The 17,728-nt window shown below is 39.0% G+C and overlaps 1 pseudogene; it reads left to right on the top strand.

Annotated features, from left to right (window-relative positions):
• Window positions 1-405: 405 nt before the first annotated feature.
• On the top strand, window positions 406-16,752 carry LOC110142732 (transcriptional adapter 2-beta-like; annotated as a pseudogene).
• The last annotated feature ends 976 nt before the right edge of the window (window positions 16,753-17,728 follow it).

Genomic DNA, 17,728 nt, shown 5'->3' with positions numbered 1-17,728 from the left:
GAAGCTCTGGAGTAAGCAAGATAACCCAGAATGGATGTCCAAGAGAAGAGTCCTAGGATGTAGAATGGAATCCCCAAATTATCCAACACTTTAAGAAAGAAAGGAGTAAGGATGCAACAATGGGCATTGATAAGTTGGGGCCAGAGAGGCAGACAGAACACCAGGACAAGATATTGAGCACCCCACAAAAAGAAAAAATAAAAGAGTTTGTTTCTAGATTGCTAGTGACTCTGTTAAGAGGCTAAATACAATGATGGATTCATATCTACTATATTTTGTAACATGGCATTAGTAGCTTAACTTTATAAATGAATACCAATGAAATCGTGTGGGCAGCAACTAGACTGCAATGGTTTTAGAAATTAACCATTCCTAAATGAAAGAGGTGATTATACAGTGGAGGTGATGCATGAATTCAAGGGATTAGACCTGGTAGACAGAGTGCCTGAAGAACTACAGACAGACATTCGTAACATTTTACAGCAGGAAGTGACCAAAGCCATCCCAAAGAAAATAAAATGTAAGAAGGCAAGGTGGTAGTCTAAGGAGGCTTTGCAAATAGCTGATGAAAGAAGAGAAGTAAAAAGCAAGGGAGAGAGGGAAAGACACATGGAACTAAATGCAGAGTTCTAGAGACTAGCAAAGAGCGCTAAGAAGGCCCTTTTCAATGAACAATGTAAACAAATAGAGGAAAATAATAGAAATAGGGAAGACTAGAGATCCCTTCAAGAAAACTGGAGATACCAAGGGAACATTTCATTCAAGGATGGGCACTATTAAAGAGAAATGATAAGGACCTAACAGAGGCAGAAGAGATTAAGAAAAGGTGGCAAGAATACTCAGAACTATACAAATATCATGTTAATGACTCAGATAACCACGATGATGTAGTCACTCACTTGGAGCCAGACATCCTGGAGTGTGAACTCAAGTGGGCCTTAAGAAGCATTACTCAAACAAGGCTAGTGAAGGTGATGGAATTCCAGCTGAGTTACTTAAGATTCTAAAAGAGAATGCTTTCAAAGTGCTGCACTAAATATGTCAGCAAATTTGGAAAACTTAGCAGTGGCTACAGGAATGGACAATGTCAGTTTTCATTCCAATTCCAAAGAAGGGCAGTATCAAAGAATGTTTAAACTACCACACAATTGTGTTCATTTCACATTCTAGTAAGATTATGCTAAAAATTCTTCAACCTTGGCTTCAACAGTATGTGAACCAAGAACTTCCAGATGTTCAAGCTGGATTTAGAAAAGGCAGAGGAATCAGAGATCAAATTGCCAATGTTTGTTGTATCATAGAGAATAAGAAGGAATTCTAGAAAAGCATATATCTCTTCCACATTGACTATGCTAAAGACTTTGTGTGGATCACAACAAACTGGAAAATTCTTAAAGAAATGGGAAATATCAGACCACCTTTACCTTTCTCCTGAGAAACCTGTATGTGGGTCCAGAAACAACTGCTAGAACCTTACATTGAACTGATTGGTTCAAAATCAGAACAGGAGTAAAACAAGGTTGTATACTATCACCCTATTTATTTAACTTATATGAAGAGTACATTATACAAAATGCCAGACTGGATGAAGCACAAGCTGGAATCAATATTGTCAGGAGAAATATCAACAACCTCAGAAATGCAGATGATACAACTCTAATGGTAGAAAGGAAAGAGCAACTAAAGAGCTCTTGATGAAGGTGAAAAAGGAGAGTGAAAAATCTGGCTTAAAACTTAACATCAAAAAACTAAGATCATGGCATCCGTTCCCATCATTTCATGGCAAAAAGAAAGGAAAAAATGGGAGCAGTGACAGATTTTATTTTCCTGGGCTCCAAAATCACTGTGGATGGTGATAGAAGCCCTAAAATTAAAAGACGCTAGCTTCTTGGAAGGAAAGCTATGACCAACCTATATACAGTGTATTAAAAAGCAGGGACATCATTTTGCTGACAAAGGTCTGTAAAGTCAAAGCTATATGGTTTTTCCAGTAGTAATGTATGGATGTGAGAGTTGGACCATAAGGCATGATGAGTGCTGAAGAATGGATGCTTTTGAATTGTGGTGCTGGAGAAAACTTTTGAGAGTCCCTTGGCCTGCAAGGAGATCAAACCAGTCAATCCTAAAAGAAATCAGCCTTGAATATTCATTGGAAGGACTCATGCTGATGCTGAAGTTCAAGACTTTGATCACATGATGCAAAGAACTGACTCATTGGAAGACGCCCTAATGCTAGGAAGGGGACAACAGAGGATGAGATGGTTGGTAGCATCACTGACTCAATGGACATGAATTTGATCAAAGTCCAGGAGACAGTCAAGGACAGGGAAGCCTGGCATGCTGTAGCCCGTGGGGCTGCAAAGAATCAGACACAACTTAGCGACTGAACACACACACAAATGAATAAAAGGAGGAAGCTGGGCCGGGAGACAAGTTCCACAATCACACTAGAAGGAAGAACAGCAAGTGTCTAGGTCAGGGGAGAAAGAATTGAGGTGGCAAGAACATAAAACAAAGATTATATTGCTTTGTTCTGAAGTTAGGTGATTTTTATTTCAATCACTTACCATACTAACATATTCTTTGGAAGATTTACACTTCATTACATGCAAAGCAATTAAAAATCTATCTCAGGAGTAGTGGAAATAAGAATTCTTAAAATACTGTAACACTGTTGTCAGCTCTAGTAGACCTGTATCTGTAACATCTAAAAATATTATAAAACCCAAAAAAAGTTGTTTCACAGGACTTAGGCTTTAAAGTTAGTAGATTAGTGATAAATAAAATATATTGCTAACAAAAACATTTATATTATCAGTAACTTTGTTTACTTAAACTTCGATACCAGATTATAAATGAATGGGCTTTGGAACATGTCTTATTTTCAAAGTCATATTTTGCCTGATCTCTGGCCAGGAAAACTCTTTTCTAATTATTTAAGATGTTTTGTTTTGTTTTCAGAATAAGCCCATTCTTATTACATACATCTTTATAATAAATTTCAAATTTTCTGTTTCTAAAATAGTTTCATTTATTAATTTATGTGTTAAATTCATTTATTCATTGATTCACTCTATCTTAAAAGTCAATTCATTTATTCATTGATTCACTCTATCTTAAGAGTCACTATGTACAACATAATGTAATAGGGCTGAAGATTTTGTGAGTAAATTAGAAAAAAATAGTTCTTTTTTTTATGAAGTTTAGAGTTTAGGGATGATGGCTACATGGAACATGTAAATTCAAATAGAAGGAAAGTTAACAAGTTTTACTGAAGTACATAATGAGGTTATTTAGTCTACTTTGAGGCATTATGGAATGGCCAGAGGACATCCTAACCTCATAAGCTTGTATGAAAATTTAAAACTGTAATTGTATTGTATACTTTTACTTCACATGAATCTATATTAGAATTAATCAGAGTAATCAAACCCTTATAAAATTATTTTTAATGAAAGAAGCTCATTATAGTTTCCAGTTATCAGAAAGGAGATTGTATAATTAATGTAATATTAAAAGCTAAAAAACTGGAATTCTTTAGAAATAGGATGTGGATAATTGCTTTTCTGATTAATTGAGTGCTAAGGGTTTTTACTGCAATGTCACATTTGAACTGAAATTTTATTTTTTGGATAATCATGTACTTTAATGGGCTACAAGAATATAATCTGAAAGATCCTTCATTGTTCTTACTGTAAATGTAACATTTGGGAGGCAGGCATTCTAATCACCTTTTCATACAACTGAAAGAAAAGCCAAGGTAGATAGTTTAAAAATAGATGTACTTTAAATTTCTTTCTAAATTCACTCTTTGATTTGTTTTTTAGGTAGGACTGCCACCTGCTCTACTATTATTTAAATGTTGGCAGTGATTTAAACATAGGGGAAATTTTACAACGGGGACCTAACCCTTCTTATAAATCAACCCAGAGAACACATATTTTAGCTTGTCATTTCACAGGAAGATATTATTAAAAGTGAGCTTGGTACAACACGCAATTCAAAACAAATTTGTTGCCGATGCCTTCAACATGCATTACATTTTCATTAGTTGCTGATAGAGGTGGAGGTGGGAAGTAGCACCAGCTGATTCATCTGCCTAAATGAAAATTGCTTTCCCTTCAGCTAAGAGCAAGTCAGCTGTTTTTCTTCATTAATACTGGATGTGTGCATTTCTATGCGAGCTCTTCTCTGTTAATGGGTATAGGAATGATAGATTCATCGGTTAGACACATTGGTGGAACATAGTTATTGTGTTAACTTTTGTCCCTAAGAGGTCTTTCACCAAGTTTTAAAGATAGTAACATTTTTGAAACACCACTAACACACTTTCCTTTCCTGCCCCCTCCCCTCCCCATCTCTTCCTCCCACCCTCCCTTCCCTTTCTCTTTTACTTAATAAATCCCATTGGTTCCCTATAAACAGATATTATTGAGTTTATTTGTATTCTTTTCCAATGATATTTGGGGGTGACTCAACAAAATGCATATCAAGTAATTTAGTAAATTAAAGGCACACTATCATGGTGAAGTCACATATGTGTGAAATGAACATGGTCACCGAGTAAATCTGTAGTTTTGCCCAGTACTTCCTGGCATCCTGGCAAAAAGTAGAAAACAAATTATGTAGTTCTTATTACCAAAAAAGGAAGCAGTACACCATCATCTCAGAAGACAGGAAATTCTTCCTGTCATAAATCCCAAAGAAATTTCTCACATGAAAAATTATGTAGAAATGATACAATGCATACAACTAATGAAATAATTAGCAGCTATAAAGCAAAGCAAAACAATGATTTCATCATGATGTTCCTTTAAAAATGAAGTGGATTTATTGTTGTTGTTTAGTCACTAAGTCCTATCCAACTCTTTTGTGACCCTACAGATTGTAGCTCACCAGGCTCCTCTCTCCATGGGATTCCCCAGGCAAGAAAGTTGCAAGGGGTTACTAATTTCCTTTTCCAGGGGATCTTCTCACCTAGGGGTTGAAACTGCATCTCTTGCAGTGGCAGGTGGATTTTTTACCACTGAACCACCAGGGAAGCCTGAAGTGGATTTATCATTTACTTAAATCCTTACCTTTTGTCTGGGTTCTAGGGCCATTATGTAAAGAGTTGATATACATGGCTTAGGTGAAAACACCCTAATTTGGGTTCCATTGGTACATAGTAGTTTTAAATTTATACATACCTCAAAAGGTCAATTGTTATCTACATAGTAAAAATGTAAATAAATTTTATTTCCTAGCATACACCTCTTACATTTAAAAAAAAAAAACCTTAGTAAATTTCCCTATTAAAAACAAAATATAGTTATATTTCAAGCACAATTATTCTGTGCCAGTACTATGGAAGCAGTGACAGATTTTATTTTCTTGGGCTCCAAAATCACTGGGGACAGTGACTACTGTCACAAAATTAAATGATGCTTGTTCCTTGAAAGTAAATCTATGACAAACATAAACTGTGTTAAAAAACAGAGCTATCAGGTCCATATAGTCAAAGCTATGGTTTTCCCCAGTAGTCATATATGGACGTGAGAGTTGGACCATAAAGAAGGTTGATGCTAAAGAATTGATGCTTTCAAACTGTGGTGCTGGGGAAGACTCTTGAGAGTCCCTTGGACTGCAAAGAGATCAAGCCAGTCAATCCTAAAAGAAATCAACCATGAATATTCACTGGAAGGATTGCTGCTAAAACCGAAGCTCTAATTCTTTGGCCACCTGATGTAAAGAGCCAACTTATTGGAAAAGACCCTGATGCTAGGCAAGACTGAAGGCAAAATAAGAAGGTGCTGGCAGAGGATGAAATGGTTAGATAGCATCATGTACTTAACAAACAAGAATTTAAGCAAATTCTGGGAGATAGTGTAGGACAGGTGAGCCTGGCTTGCTACAGTCCATGGGGTCACAAAGAGTGGGACACAACTTAGCGACTGAACATCAACAGGACATTTGAAATCATACTGCACTGTAGGGACCATTGACTACCTGGAATGCTCTTGTGTTACAAAATAAAACAGTGAAAAACAAAACATATACCTGAGGAAATGACTTACATCTTTTACACTGACAGTAGATGGCAACTTTTTACAGTAATCTTTCTTTATCCTCCCACTTTATATGAAAAGAGATATATTTATAATACATTGTTTATAACCTGCCTCCCCCCCCCCAGTCCCGTACTAGACTCAATACAAGATTTAGAGCAGAGGGCTAGGGACAATAAAAATAATAATTGAATTCTGACTTGTAGGAATGAGTCGCTTCTATCAATCACAGATTTAGCACTCTACTTCGGTCTAAAAAATTAATATGATATATATGTCCCATTTTAAAGAGTATGCATGAGGGAAATTCTTATAGAATAGAAACAGCAATGGAGAAAAGTCTTCCTTTCCTAATAATTTTATCTTTAAGATTATATCAGTAGGTGGCGTCCACGGGAGGGGGTGGGGGAAGATAGCGGAGGTTGGTAAGGATACTGAGAGTACCGCCTGGCCAAGGAGAGCCTGTTGTGCTTCCGCTGCTCAAGTGTCAGGACACGGGGCAGTGCCCAGGGTACTCCTTGACTGGCTCTGAGATCAGCCAGCACTGCCACTACCGTGGCTACTGTTTTGGGGAAAAGCCAATTCTGACTCCATGTTGGAAAAGTTTCTCTTCATTGGTTTTGTTATTATAATCATACATACTGGCCTGCCTCAGAGAATCCTGCTTCTCTGCCCGCTGGTTAAACTGAAGTGCCTTTGTTCAGAACCCCGTTCACCTGCCGATGGCAGGAAGGAAGAAATTAACACATCCCCTGCCTGAGGCTTGCCATTCTAGGAGACATTTACAAGATTAACGGCCTTTTTACTTTGTTTCCTCGCCTCCCGCATTGCCGATCTATAACAGAACATGGCATCCAGACCCCAGACAAGATGGTTATTTTGAGACATATCTTTTCAGGTCAGCACAGAGGAGATGGACTGGGTAACTCTACCAGCTGGTGGGGAAGGGGCACTTCACACTGTGGGGGCTTGAGGCTGAAGGTGGCTGGACCAGCCAGGAGGAGCAGTTGCTGCTGGATGCCATAGAGAAGTTCGGCTTCAACAACTGGGCGAATATGACTACTCGGGTGGGTGCTTCCTGAGCTCCCCAGGAAGTGATGACCGAGCAGCAGCAGCTGGGCGACATGTTGCTGAGGGATGCCTACTAGACTGAGTGTGACCAGGATGCGGAGGCACTCGTTAGCTGGCTCTCCATCAACAACCACAACAATCAAATTGACGCACATGCACGTGGACATGCACACGCACGTGGACATACACATGCAGAAGCTCAAGGAGCGGCAGCAGCGCAAGACCATCACCCGTGACTACAACCTCGTGCCCACCTTCCTGGGCAAGGACAAGAAGGAGAAAGAGGAGAAGTCAACGCACAAAGTCACCAAGGAGTAGAAGGAGCTACACCTGAAGCTGTGGTTGCTCTCCTAGTTCATGTCCTGCAAGTAATTCCACTATCTGTTCGAGAACATGCAGAAGGAGAAGAGGCTGTGTGCATCAAGATCCGGGAGCTGCAGTGGTCCCAGAGCATCAGCATCATGAAGATGGAGGAGGCAGCCGAGTAACAGGCAACCTGGCACAAGAGTGAGAGGAGGAAGGAGAACAAGAACCTAGGCAGCTCCAAGCGCAGCAAGGAGAATTGTAAGGAAGGCAAGCTTGCCGCCGTTAAGAACCTGCCTGTCTTCGAGCTCTTATCAGACTGCAATAAGGTGCTCTGCAGCTCGCTGAACCTCAGCCCCATGTGCTATGTGACCGTGAAGGCCATCATCATCAAGGGCCATCTCCAGGAAAGGCAGAGCATCCCCTCCAAGAGCCACCTTCCCAGCTACCTGGACAACGTTCTTAAGGATTTTAAACTTCCTCACTCAGGGAGAGTGGGTGGATACCCAGGGGTGCTTCCTGAAGCCAAGTTGCTGTGAAAGATGGAACGATGGTATAAAGCTTACGCATCAAAAGGACCAGGGGAGGGGAAGTAGAGGAGAGAGGAAAAACTTTTTTCCCCCTTGTTGCTCCTTTTTAAACAAATTGAGGGCTAATTTTAGGATATAAATTCCTTTTATGGTCCTCTGATAAAGCAATAGTAACAATCTTAGGTTAAGGGGGAGACAAATACATGTGTATTTTATTAATAACTTCACCCTAAACATAGTACTTTAAGATGATTGCCTTTAAGTGTTCAGTTTGTAGAATATTATGATGAGATTGGGAAATTTCCTTTTATTTGTGTTTCTTCCCACTGGTATATAACTGCAGTGCTGTCCCTGTCTGGCCACCAGCTTCACCCTCTGATCTAAGATCCGCCCACTGCCCCACAGCCACCCGTGACAACCGGAATAGCCACACGCCATTTTAGGTGGGAACAGGGCAGGGCCAGTGGGAGAGAGGCTGGGGAAGGGCAGGATGGGCATCCAAAGGGATTTGCAAAGAGGAATCTGGTACTGAACAATTTGGCCAAACAGAGCTTCCCCATGACCACTGGCAGTGCCAGAGTTTGAGCCTGGAGCCCTGAAATCCAACCACTGGGGAGCTCACCATGGGAGGCACAATGATACTCAGCAGGCTCCCCAGGGTCTAGGGGGATGCAGGGCCCAGTGCAGACTGCCAGAACACTGAGCCTCCTCTCCTGGGGAGGCTGCTGCTCTTAGAACTTGTGTGCATTTTACTTGGAAGAACTCATTTTAGAAATTTCACAACCAAGCATTCTCGCATTAGCTCCCTCCAGGGTTTTCACCCCACGAGCAAGTACCACTTTCACTGAGAATGGCCATGGATCTTACTTGAGTGGTGTGTGGCATTAGGCGCTTGGCTAGGCGAGGGCTAGAGGAGCCCCTGGAGGCATTAAATCCTGGGCACCACTTCTTTGGTTCACTGTCTTGACCCACTCAGGGGTGTCTTTGCCCAGCCCTACTTAGAGATGTTCAAGGTAAGGAGCAGCGGCTGCACTTTGCTGGAGCAGCCGTGAAGAGATACCCCATGTCCAAGATAAGAGAAACCCAAGTAAGATAGTAGGAACTGAGAGAGGGCATCAGAGGGCAGACACACTGAAACCATCATCATAGAAAACTAGCGATCTGATCACAGGACCACAGCCTTGTCTAACTCAATGAAACTAAGCCATGCCGTGTGGGGCCACCCAAGGCGGATGGGTCATGGTGGAGAGGTCTGACAGAATGTGGTCCACTGGAGAAGGGAATGGCAAACCACTTCAGAATTCTTGCTTTGAGAAACCTATGAACAGTATGGAAAGGCAAAAAGATAGGACACTGAAAGAGGAACTCTCCAGGTCAGTAGGTGCCCAGTATGCTCCTGGAGATCAGTGGAGAAATAACTCCAGAACGAATGAAGGGATGGAGCTAAAGCAAAAACAACACCCAGTTGTGAATGTGACTGAATAGAGCAATATTGCATAGGAATCTGGAATGTTAGGTCCACTAATCAAGGCAAATTGGAAGTGGTCAAACAGGAGATGGCAAGAGTGAACATCGACATTCTAGGAATCAGTGAACTAAAATGGAATGAAATGGGTTGAGTTAACACAGATGACCATTATATCTACTACTGTTGGCAAGAATCCCTTAGAAGAAATGGAATAGCTATTATAATCAACAAAAGAGTCCGAAATGCAGTACTTGGATGCAATCTCAAAAATGACAGAATGATCTCTGTTCATTTCCAAGGCAAACCACTCAATATCAGGGTAATCCAAGTCTATGCCCCAATCAGTAACACCAAAGAAGCTAAAGCTGAATGGTTCTATGAAGATATACAAAATCTTTTAGAAATAACACCCAAAAAAGATGTCCTTTTCATTATAGGGACTGGGATGAAAAAGTAGGAAGTCAAGAAACACCTGAAGTAACAGACAAATTTGGCCTTGGAGTACAGAATGAAACAAGGAAAAGGCCAATAGAGTTTTGCCAAGAGAACGCACTGGTTATAGCAAACACCCTCTTCAACAATACAAGAGAAGACTCTACACATGGACATCACCAGATGGTCAACACCAAAATCAGACTGATTATATTCTTTGCAGCCAAAGATGGAGACTCTCTATACAGTCAGCAAAAACAAGACTGGGAGCTGACTGTGGCTCAGATCATGACTCCTTATTGCCAAATTCAGACTTAAATTGAAGAAAGTAGGGAAAACCACTAGACCATTCAGGTATGACCTAAATGAATTCCCTTATGAGTATACAGTGAAAGTGAGAAATAGATTTAAGGGACTAGTTCTGACAGAGTGCCTGATGAACTATGGACAGAGGTTTGTGGCATTGTACAGGAGACAGGGATCAAGATCATCCCTAAGAAAAAGAAATGCAAAAAGGCAAAATAGCTGTCTGAGGAGGCCTTACAAATTGCTATGAAAAGAAGAGAAGTGAAAAGAAAATTAGAAAAGGGAGGATATAAGCATCCAAATGCAGAGTTCCAAAGAATAGCAAGGAGAGATAAGAAAGCCTTCATCACCAATCAATGCAAAGAAATAGAGGAAAACAACAGAATGGGAAAGACTAGAGATCTCTTCAAGAAAATGAGAGATACCAAGGGAATATTTCATACAAAGATGGGCTCAATAAAGGACAGAAATGATAAGAACCTAACAGAAGTAGAAGATATTAAGAAGAGGTGGCAAGAATACACAGAAGAACTGTACAAAAAAGATCTTTATGACCCAGATAATCATGATGCTGTGATCATTCACCTAGAGCCAGACATCCTGGAATGTGAAGTCAAGTGGGCATTAGGAAGCATCACTATGAACAAAGCTAGTGGAGGTGATGGAATTCCAGTTGAGCTATTTCAAATCCTAAAAGACGATGCTGTGAAAGTACTGTACTCAATTTGTCAGCAAATTTGGAAAACTCAGCAGTGGCCACAGGACTGGAAAAAGGCCAGTTTTCATACCAATCCCAACGAAAGGCAATGCCAAAGAATGCTTAAACTACTGCACAGTTGCACTCATCTCACATGCTAGTAAAGTAATGCTCAAAATTCTCCAATCAAGGCTTTAGCTATAGCTGAACTGTGGACTTCCAAATGTTCAAGCTGGTTTTAGAAAAGGCAGAGGAATCAGAGATCAAATTGCCAACATCTGCTGGATCATTGAAAAAGCAAGAGTTCCAGAAAAACATCTATTTCTGCTTTATTGACTATGCCAAAGCCTTTGACTGTGTGGATCACAATAAACTGTGGAAAATTCTGAAAGAGATGAGAATATCAGACCACCTGACCTGCCTCTTAAGAAACCTGTATGCAGGTCAGGAAGCAACAGTTCATACTGGACATGGAAAAACTGACTGGTTCCAAATAGGAAAAGGAGTATGTTAAGGCTGTATATTGTCACCCTGTTTATTTAACTTATGTGCAGAGTACATCATGAGAAATGCCATGCTGGAAGAAGCACAAGCTGGAATCAAGATTGCCAAGAGAAATATCAATAACCTCAGATATGCAGATGACACCACCGTTATGGCAGAAATTGAAGAACAAAAGAGCCTCTTGATGAAAGTGAAAGAGGAGAGTGAAAAGTTGGCTTAAAGCTCAACATTCAGAAAACTAAGATCATGGCTTCCAGTCCTATCTCTTCATGGCAAATAGATGGGGAAACAGTGGAAACAGTGGCTGACTTTATTTTTGGGGGCTCCAAACTCACTGCAGATGGTGATTGCAGCCATGAAATTCAAAGACGCTTACTCTTTGGAAGGAAAGTTATGACCAACTAGACAGCATATTAAAAAGCAGAGACCTTACTTTGTCAACAATGGGCTGTCTAGTCAAGGTTATGGTTTTCCAGTGGTCATGTATGGATTTGAGAGTTGGACTCTAAGGAAAGCTGAGTGGTGAAGAATTGATGCTTTTGAAGTATGGTTTTGGAGAAGACTCTTGAGAGTCCGTTGGACTGCAAGGAGATCTAACCAGTCCATCCTAAAGGAGATCAGTCCTGGGTGTTCCTTGGAAGAACTGATGTTGAAGTTGAAACTCCAATACTTTGGCCACCTGATGCAAAGAGCTGACTCATTTGAAAAGACCCTGATTCTGGGAAAGATTCAGGGCAGGAGGAGAAGGGAACAACAGAGGATGAGATGGTAGGATGGCATCACTGACTCAGTAGACATGATTTTGTGTGAACTCCCAGAGTTGGTTATGGACAGGGAGGCCTGGTGTGCTGCAGCTCATGGGGTTGCAAAGAGCCAGACATGACTGAGCGACTGAATTGAACTTATCTAGAGATGTTCTCAAGGGCACTCTTTTGTGGATGTGCATGGCACCTTCCTGCTGGAACTTGAGGAGTCCTTTGTCTTCCAGCAGCTGGTGGTTCTTGTGCCCAAGGCCCCATCCTAGAGTGGGTGGAGTGGCCACACACCTCCTCCCCAGGCTCATCCTGCTCTCCTCTCACATAGCTATCAAGACTGTTTACCTCCCAGAATGTTTGATCTTGAAGTTACATTAAAGTGAAGTTATTTGAAAAAAAAACCAACTCATCATTACCAAGGTTTCTTTCTTTTTACATTCTTTTGTCCCCTAGGGTAAACTCTCAGCATTGAATACACACTTCACATACATCGTGTATGACTTTAGTTGTAAACTGCTTTGCAGGCTGGCAGAGCAGCGCTCCAGTGACCTGATAACCAGCCCAGGACTTCTCTCTGACCGTAAGTAGCGGGCACCAGCGTCCATCCTGAGCAGCCCCTCCACGCTGTCCTCTAGCAGGATAACCGTGGCTGACAGAGGGTGGACACTTTTCTATGTTGAGCAGAGATGGAGACGGTGCTGTATTCTTACAGTTGGACAGTGGTTCTCACCTGGGCTTCCTGGACAAGCAGCATAAGCATCCCCTAGAACATGCTAGAACTTCAGGGACTCAGGCTCCGTCCAGTACTCAGAAACTCTAGGAGGTGGGCCTTCCTGGTGACTGGGATGTAGGCTAAAGTTTGAGAACTACCGGCTTTAGTTACTCCTGTGCTATTGATTTTCTACATCAGATTCCCAGTATGGTGAGGTTTTAAATTTAGTCTTATTTTTATATAAAATAATTGCCAGGCTTTCATTAAGTTTGAGAAGCAAAAGCACCCTGTAAATGCAGGGCCCTAGCTAAGAGCTGTCAAATGAAAAGCAGTTTTTCTTTCTCTTTTTTTTTTTGAAGAATATATAGGTAAAGCCAACTTTGAAGAGCTTTAGGCTCTAGACCCAAACTTCCCGATTGATCTGGGTTCCTGTCCACTGACTCGTTTGATTAGTTAGACAGTTCCTTGAATGCTGTTGCCTCTAGATCTCTTATCTATAAAATAGGATAATCGGTAATTTATAACATTGTTGGGACAAGTAAGTAAGGTAAAGCATTTAGAATAGTGCCCAGAGTAAGGGGATAAAAAAATGTTTGACAATTTACAGTGATTCATAATATTTTATATGAGAAACTATAGGTTTTCCTTTAAAGATGATGAGGGAAATAATAATTTCAAATCAGGAGTTGTTTACTGGAATGGTACTGCCCAGGTGATACATGGAAATAGGTGTGTTGGTGAGGGCTGAGTTGGAGTTATCTTATGGACTCAGGAATGTAGGCAAGGGGAGTGCTGGCTACTGTCATTTAGAGAATAGATCAAGGAGAAGCTAAAGGTTGTTCGCTGGAAAAGAAGGGACCACAAAACAATAAATATCTTGCCCCAAATGCCAATAGCTCCCTAGTTGAGATACATTACCACGGGAACCCAGCTATAAGACACAGTGAAAAGTCTCAATAGCTGAAGAAGCAGCTTTTTTTTTTTTTAATCCTAATTTTTATTTTGCCATTTATCTAAATACATAGATATAGGTATATTTATGTTGCTTTTAATCCAGTTCTGTAGTGTTATTTCTTTTATTTTTTTTCCATTTATTTTTATTAGTTGGAGGCTAATTACTTTACAATATTGTAGTGGTTTTTGCCATACATTGACATGAATCAGCCTTGAATTTACATGTGTTCCCCATCCCAATCCCCCCTCCCAAGAGGCAGCTTTTAAATTATTATTATCTTTAAGTTTATATAAGGTGTGTCTTGAGAAATAGATTAAAAGAACACTAATGTGAAAATGGCTTAAATGGTATGCTAGTGAAGAATATCAGCAGGCATTTTTATGTAATCAATTTCAACTAGTTACTCAAGAAGAGTCTTCTTACACAAACCTAGTGAGTCAGGAAAACAACACTATTGACGTTTACAGAAGTAAATTCAGTATGCCCGTAGCATGACTTACTATGTCACCTGGGTTTAAAAATAAAACTACAACAGCCTCTCTTTAGGAAATAAAGTAGATAAGCAAATATATTTTTTGAATTATTGGAAACAAAACAATTTTTGAGATGTAAAAAAAAAATTTATTTATTGGTTTGAGGGCTAAACACATAGTTTTCCTAAAGAATATTTGTGTGTCGTGAATTGTTGGTAATTGCATTAATTTCAAGGCTTTTCTCTGATCCAATTAATTATTATTTTCCCTGTTACTAACACCAGTTGGTGGCTGTCCTAGACTTAAAAGCTGAGAATTAAACTTTTCTTAACCTACAGATAAGAAGGTTAACAGTAAATTGAGATAGAGAAAAATTTTCTTGTTGGAAGCTGCATTCAAGTAAGCTATTCTTCAAAGTAAAAGAGATTCATTTTTTCTAAATATGGTCAATTCTAAAAAAAAATACACAGCAGCACTATCTAATAGAAATATAATATAAGCCACAAATGTAAGGCACACAATTAATTTTAAATCTTAAGTTTAAAATTTTTCTAGTAGCCATATTAAAGTTAAAAAAATAGGTGAGATTAACTAATTTCAATAATATATTTCATACATCCAAAAACTATTTCAAAATACAATCAATATAAAACTGTTGATATATTCTTTGTTTATACTGAGTCTTCAAAATCCAGTATGTCTTTTACACTTAAGGCATATCTCCATGAGGACTAGCCACATTTCAAGTGCTCAGTAGCCTCATGTGGCTAGAGGCTACTGTATTGGACAGTAGAGTTCTTGAGGGTCTTCTTCATCCTCTACCAACTGTTTCCAAATCTTTTGTGCTTTTTTTTTAAGGATATACATGCCTTCAGTATATCCTACTGAGTTTTAAAAACTTAATGAAGAATCAAATAGTTATTGTAGATACCAGCTCATTATTACTCTCTCTGGCCTCAATAATCTTACATAGCAATGAAAGAAGTAAAAACATATATATAAATAATCATAAGATACAGGATATGATGAATAAATTAAGAATTAAAAAATGATGCCATAGGGTGTATGTCTTGAAACAATATTTCTTCCATGCCTCTATTTTGCATCATCTTGCTTCCTATTCATATTTCCACATCAAATTATTCCTTCTCACTATATAAATAAGTGATAAAGGGAATTTAATTTATCATAGTTTCAATGAAGTTAAATAAAATCAAATATAATCCTCATTTTAATAATCATATGAACCTAGGGAACTCTAGAATATATTTTATATGATAAAAAACATATATCCCAAAATAAAAAAGTCAATGCTATCAATCATCCAGAGAAGATTATAAAAAAAATAAAGAAGAAAAAACTCATTAGGAATAATTTACTCCCAAAGAAATTGTTATGGCATCATTATCTTCCATTTCCTAGTAGTTAATTAGTTGGTAGAAAATAGTCACTCATTGTTAACAATATCAAGTTCTACAGGAATTTCTGACTGAGTAGTTCCTCCTCCTGCCAAGTCTGTGTACTCCTTTTATGATGTTATACACAGGAATTCTATTATGTCCTCTTTTTGTATACATAAATACTCTTAGCAACTAGAAAAAAAGCTGAATGGATTTACACTGTGCTGTCTCTGAGATTTAAAGCTTATCTGTAAGAGGTATATGTGAATGCCAATGTTTAATTCAAGAGTTATTCAACTGAGGACCTTTAAGAATGAACAGATATGTTTGAATCTCACATAAGTGGGGAGGCCACTAGGGGATACAACTTGGAGTTGAATGTCAAACATTATAACTGGACTGTTTTCTTGTACTTGGAGTACAAAAGACGTGCTTGACATATCCTCCTGTTATTTATACTAAATAAATGATGCTTGGAGTATTTACTGTTGGAGGGTAATGTGTCTCCCAGATTATCTACACAGCAGGCATGCATTGAGAAAGGAGGGAAGATCCAAAGGCCAAATTTCTGTGGGTATGAAGTAGGGTTTCCCAAAAGTGTGGAGGACAGAGATTCAGACTATAGAGTTTGGGGAAAGAAGGCCCTCTTTGAGAGGTAAGAAAACCTACCTGGAGGGCATTATGGCTAGCAACTAGACTGAGTCCACAAGAGAACTCACACAGGTGGGGTTTAACGCTTCTATGCTTGCCATCAGAATAAGGAAAGAGTCATATTTAGAAAACAGTTTTAAACGTGGAAGCCATTATGGATTTATTTCACACTTCAGTGAAATCTGACACACCAGACCAACACTCAGTTGATGTTGATGGAAGAGCAATGGAATGGAACCAAAAAGAGAGATGTGGCTTGCTCTGCACCCATCTCCTCACCCCAGGCCCACACAGAGGCAGCACCACACAGCGAGAGGAGCGGCAGGCTGCAGGAGTTGGGGTATCCTGCACAAAGGAAGGGCTGGGCCTCGGTGAAGTTAGAGACAACATGGGGGTGCATGCACCCCTGGGATGGAGTTTTCAGATATGGGCCAGAATGGATATGTAGCAACCTTCCTTTTTCTTACATTTTCAAAGGAGGGTACTTTTATTAGAGAGATGATGTAGCATGTAAAAGGGAGTCTGGAGGAAGATGCACCTACTTTACACTACTGTTATCCATAATTAGGACAAGATCGTGATGAACAAGTTGAGCTCTTAACTTAGGATAGATGTGTGTTTGCATCCCATCTCTACCAATAAATAGCTGTGTAAACTGAGGCAAGTATCTGCTCTTTGTTTTCCATCAATAGAAGGGAAATAATATTAATATCTCTTTTGTAGTGTTATGAGAAATAAATAATACATAACAGTTTTTAGTATAGTACCTATCACAAATGTTTAATATTATCTAATATTGCAATGATCTTTTTAGACCAATTGGTCATTATATTTTTATGTGTATATACTGACTGTTTATTAGATTAATACTCAGAAAATAATTTAGTATATCTTGTTGAATAAATATATTTCCATGCTGTGGAAAGGAAAAAAAAGAAATTGACCATTAAGGGGATGTTCTGAAATGTAAAAGCAAAAGACTCTTACTTTCACCTGAAGTTTCTGGTACTGAAGAATTCTTTATTCAAGTTGTAAATTACTTTCAAACTATATTTCTTTAATTTTTAATTTTTAGTAATCACTGGCCCTGAGAGAACTTGAGCCATATATAAGAAGTTATCTTTAGAGAGGTTGTAGTTGAAACATGTAAATAAATCTAGGAAACATGAAGACAGCCAAGACAGGGTAAACAAGAGACAGACTAGAAGTTTTAGAGAGATGGAGAATAAAAAGAAGCACAATATATTAGAAGCAAAAAGGAGAGAATTTCAAGGAAGAAAAGATAATTAGTTTCAAATTCTACAAAGAGAAGAGAACTGGCAGGATTGTTCAATTAAATTTGACAAAATGCCAAATTGAAAGAATTTTTTTAAATAACCAGAAAGTTTTATAAATGTCTGTATTTTTATTTTATAAATATCTGT

Source organism: Odocoileus virginianus, chromosome 6 (assembly GCF_023699985.2).
Source record: "Odocoileus virginianus isolate 20LAN1187 ecotype Illinois chromosome 6, Ovbor_1.2, whole genome shotgun sequence".
In the NCBI taxonomy this organism is placed as follows: domain Eukaryota; kingdom Metazoa; phylum Chordata; class Mammalia; order Artiodactyla; family Cervidae; genus Odocoileus; species Odocoileus virginianus.
The sequence above is the reverse complement of the archived record's forward strand: the minus strand, read 5'-3'. Positions and strand labels throughout refer to the sequence as shown.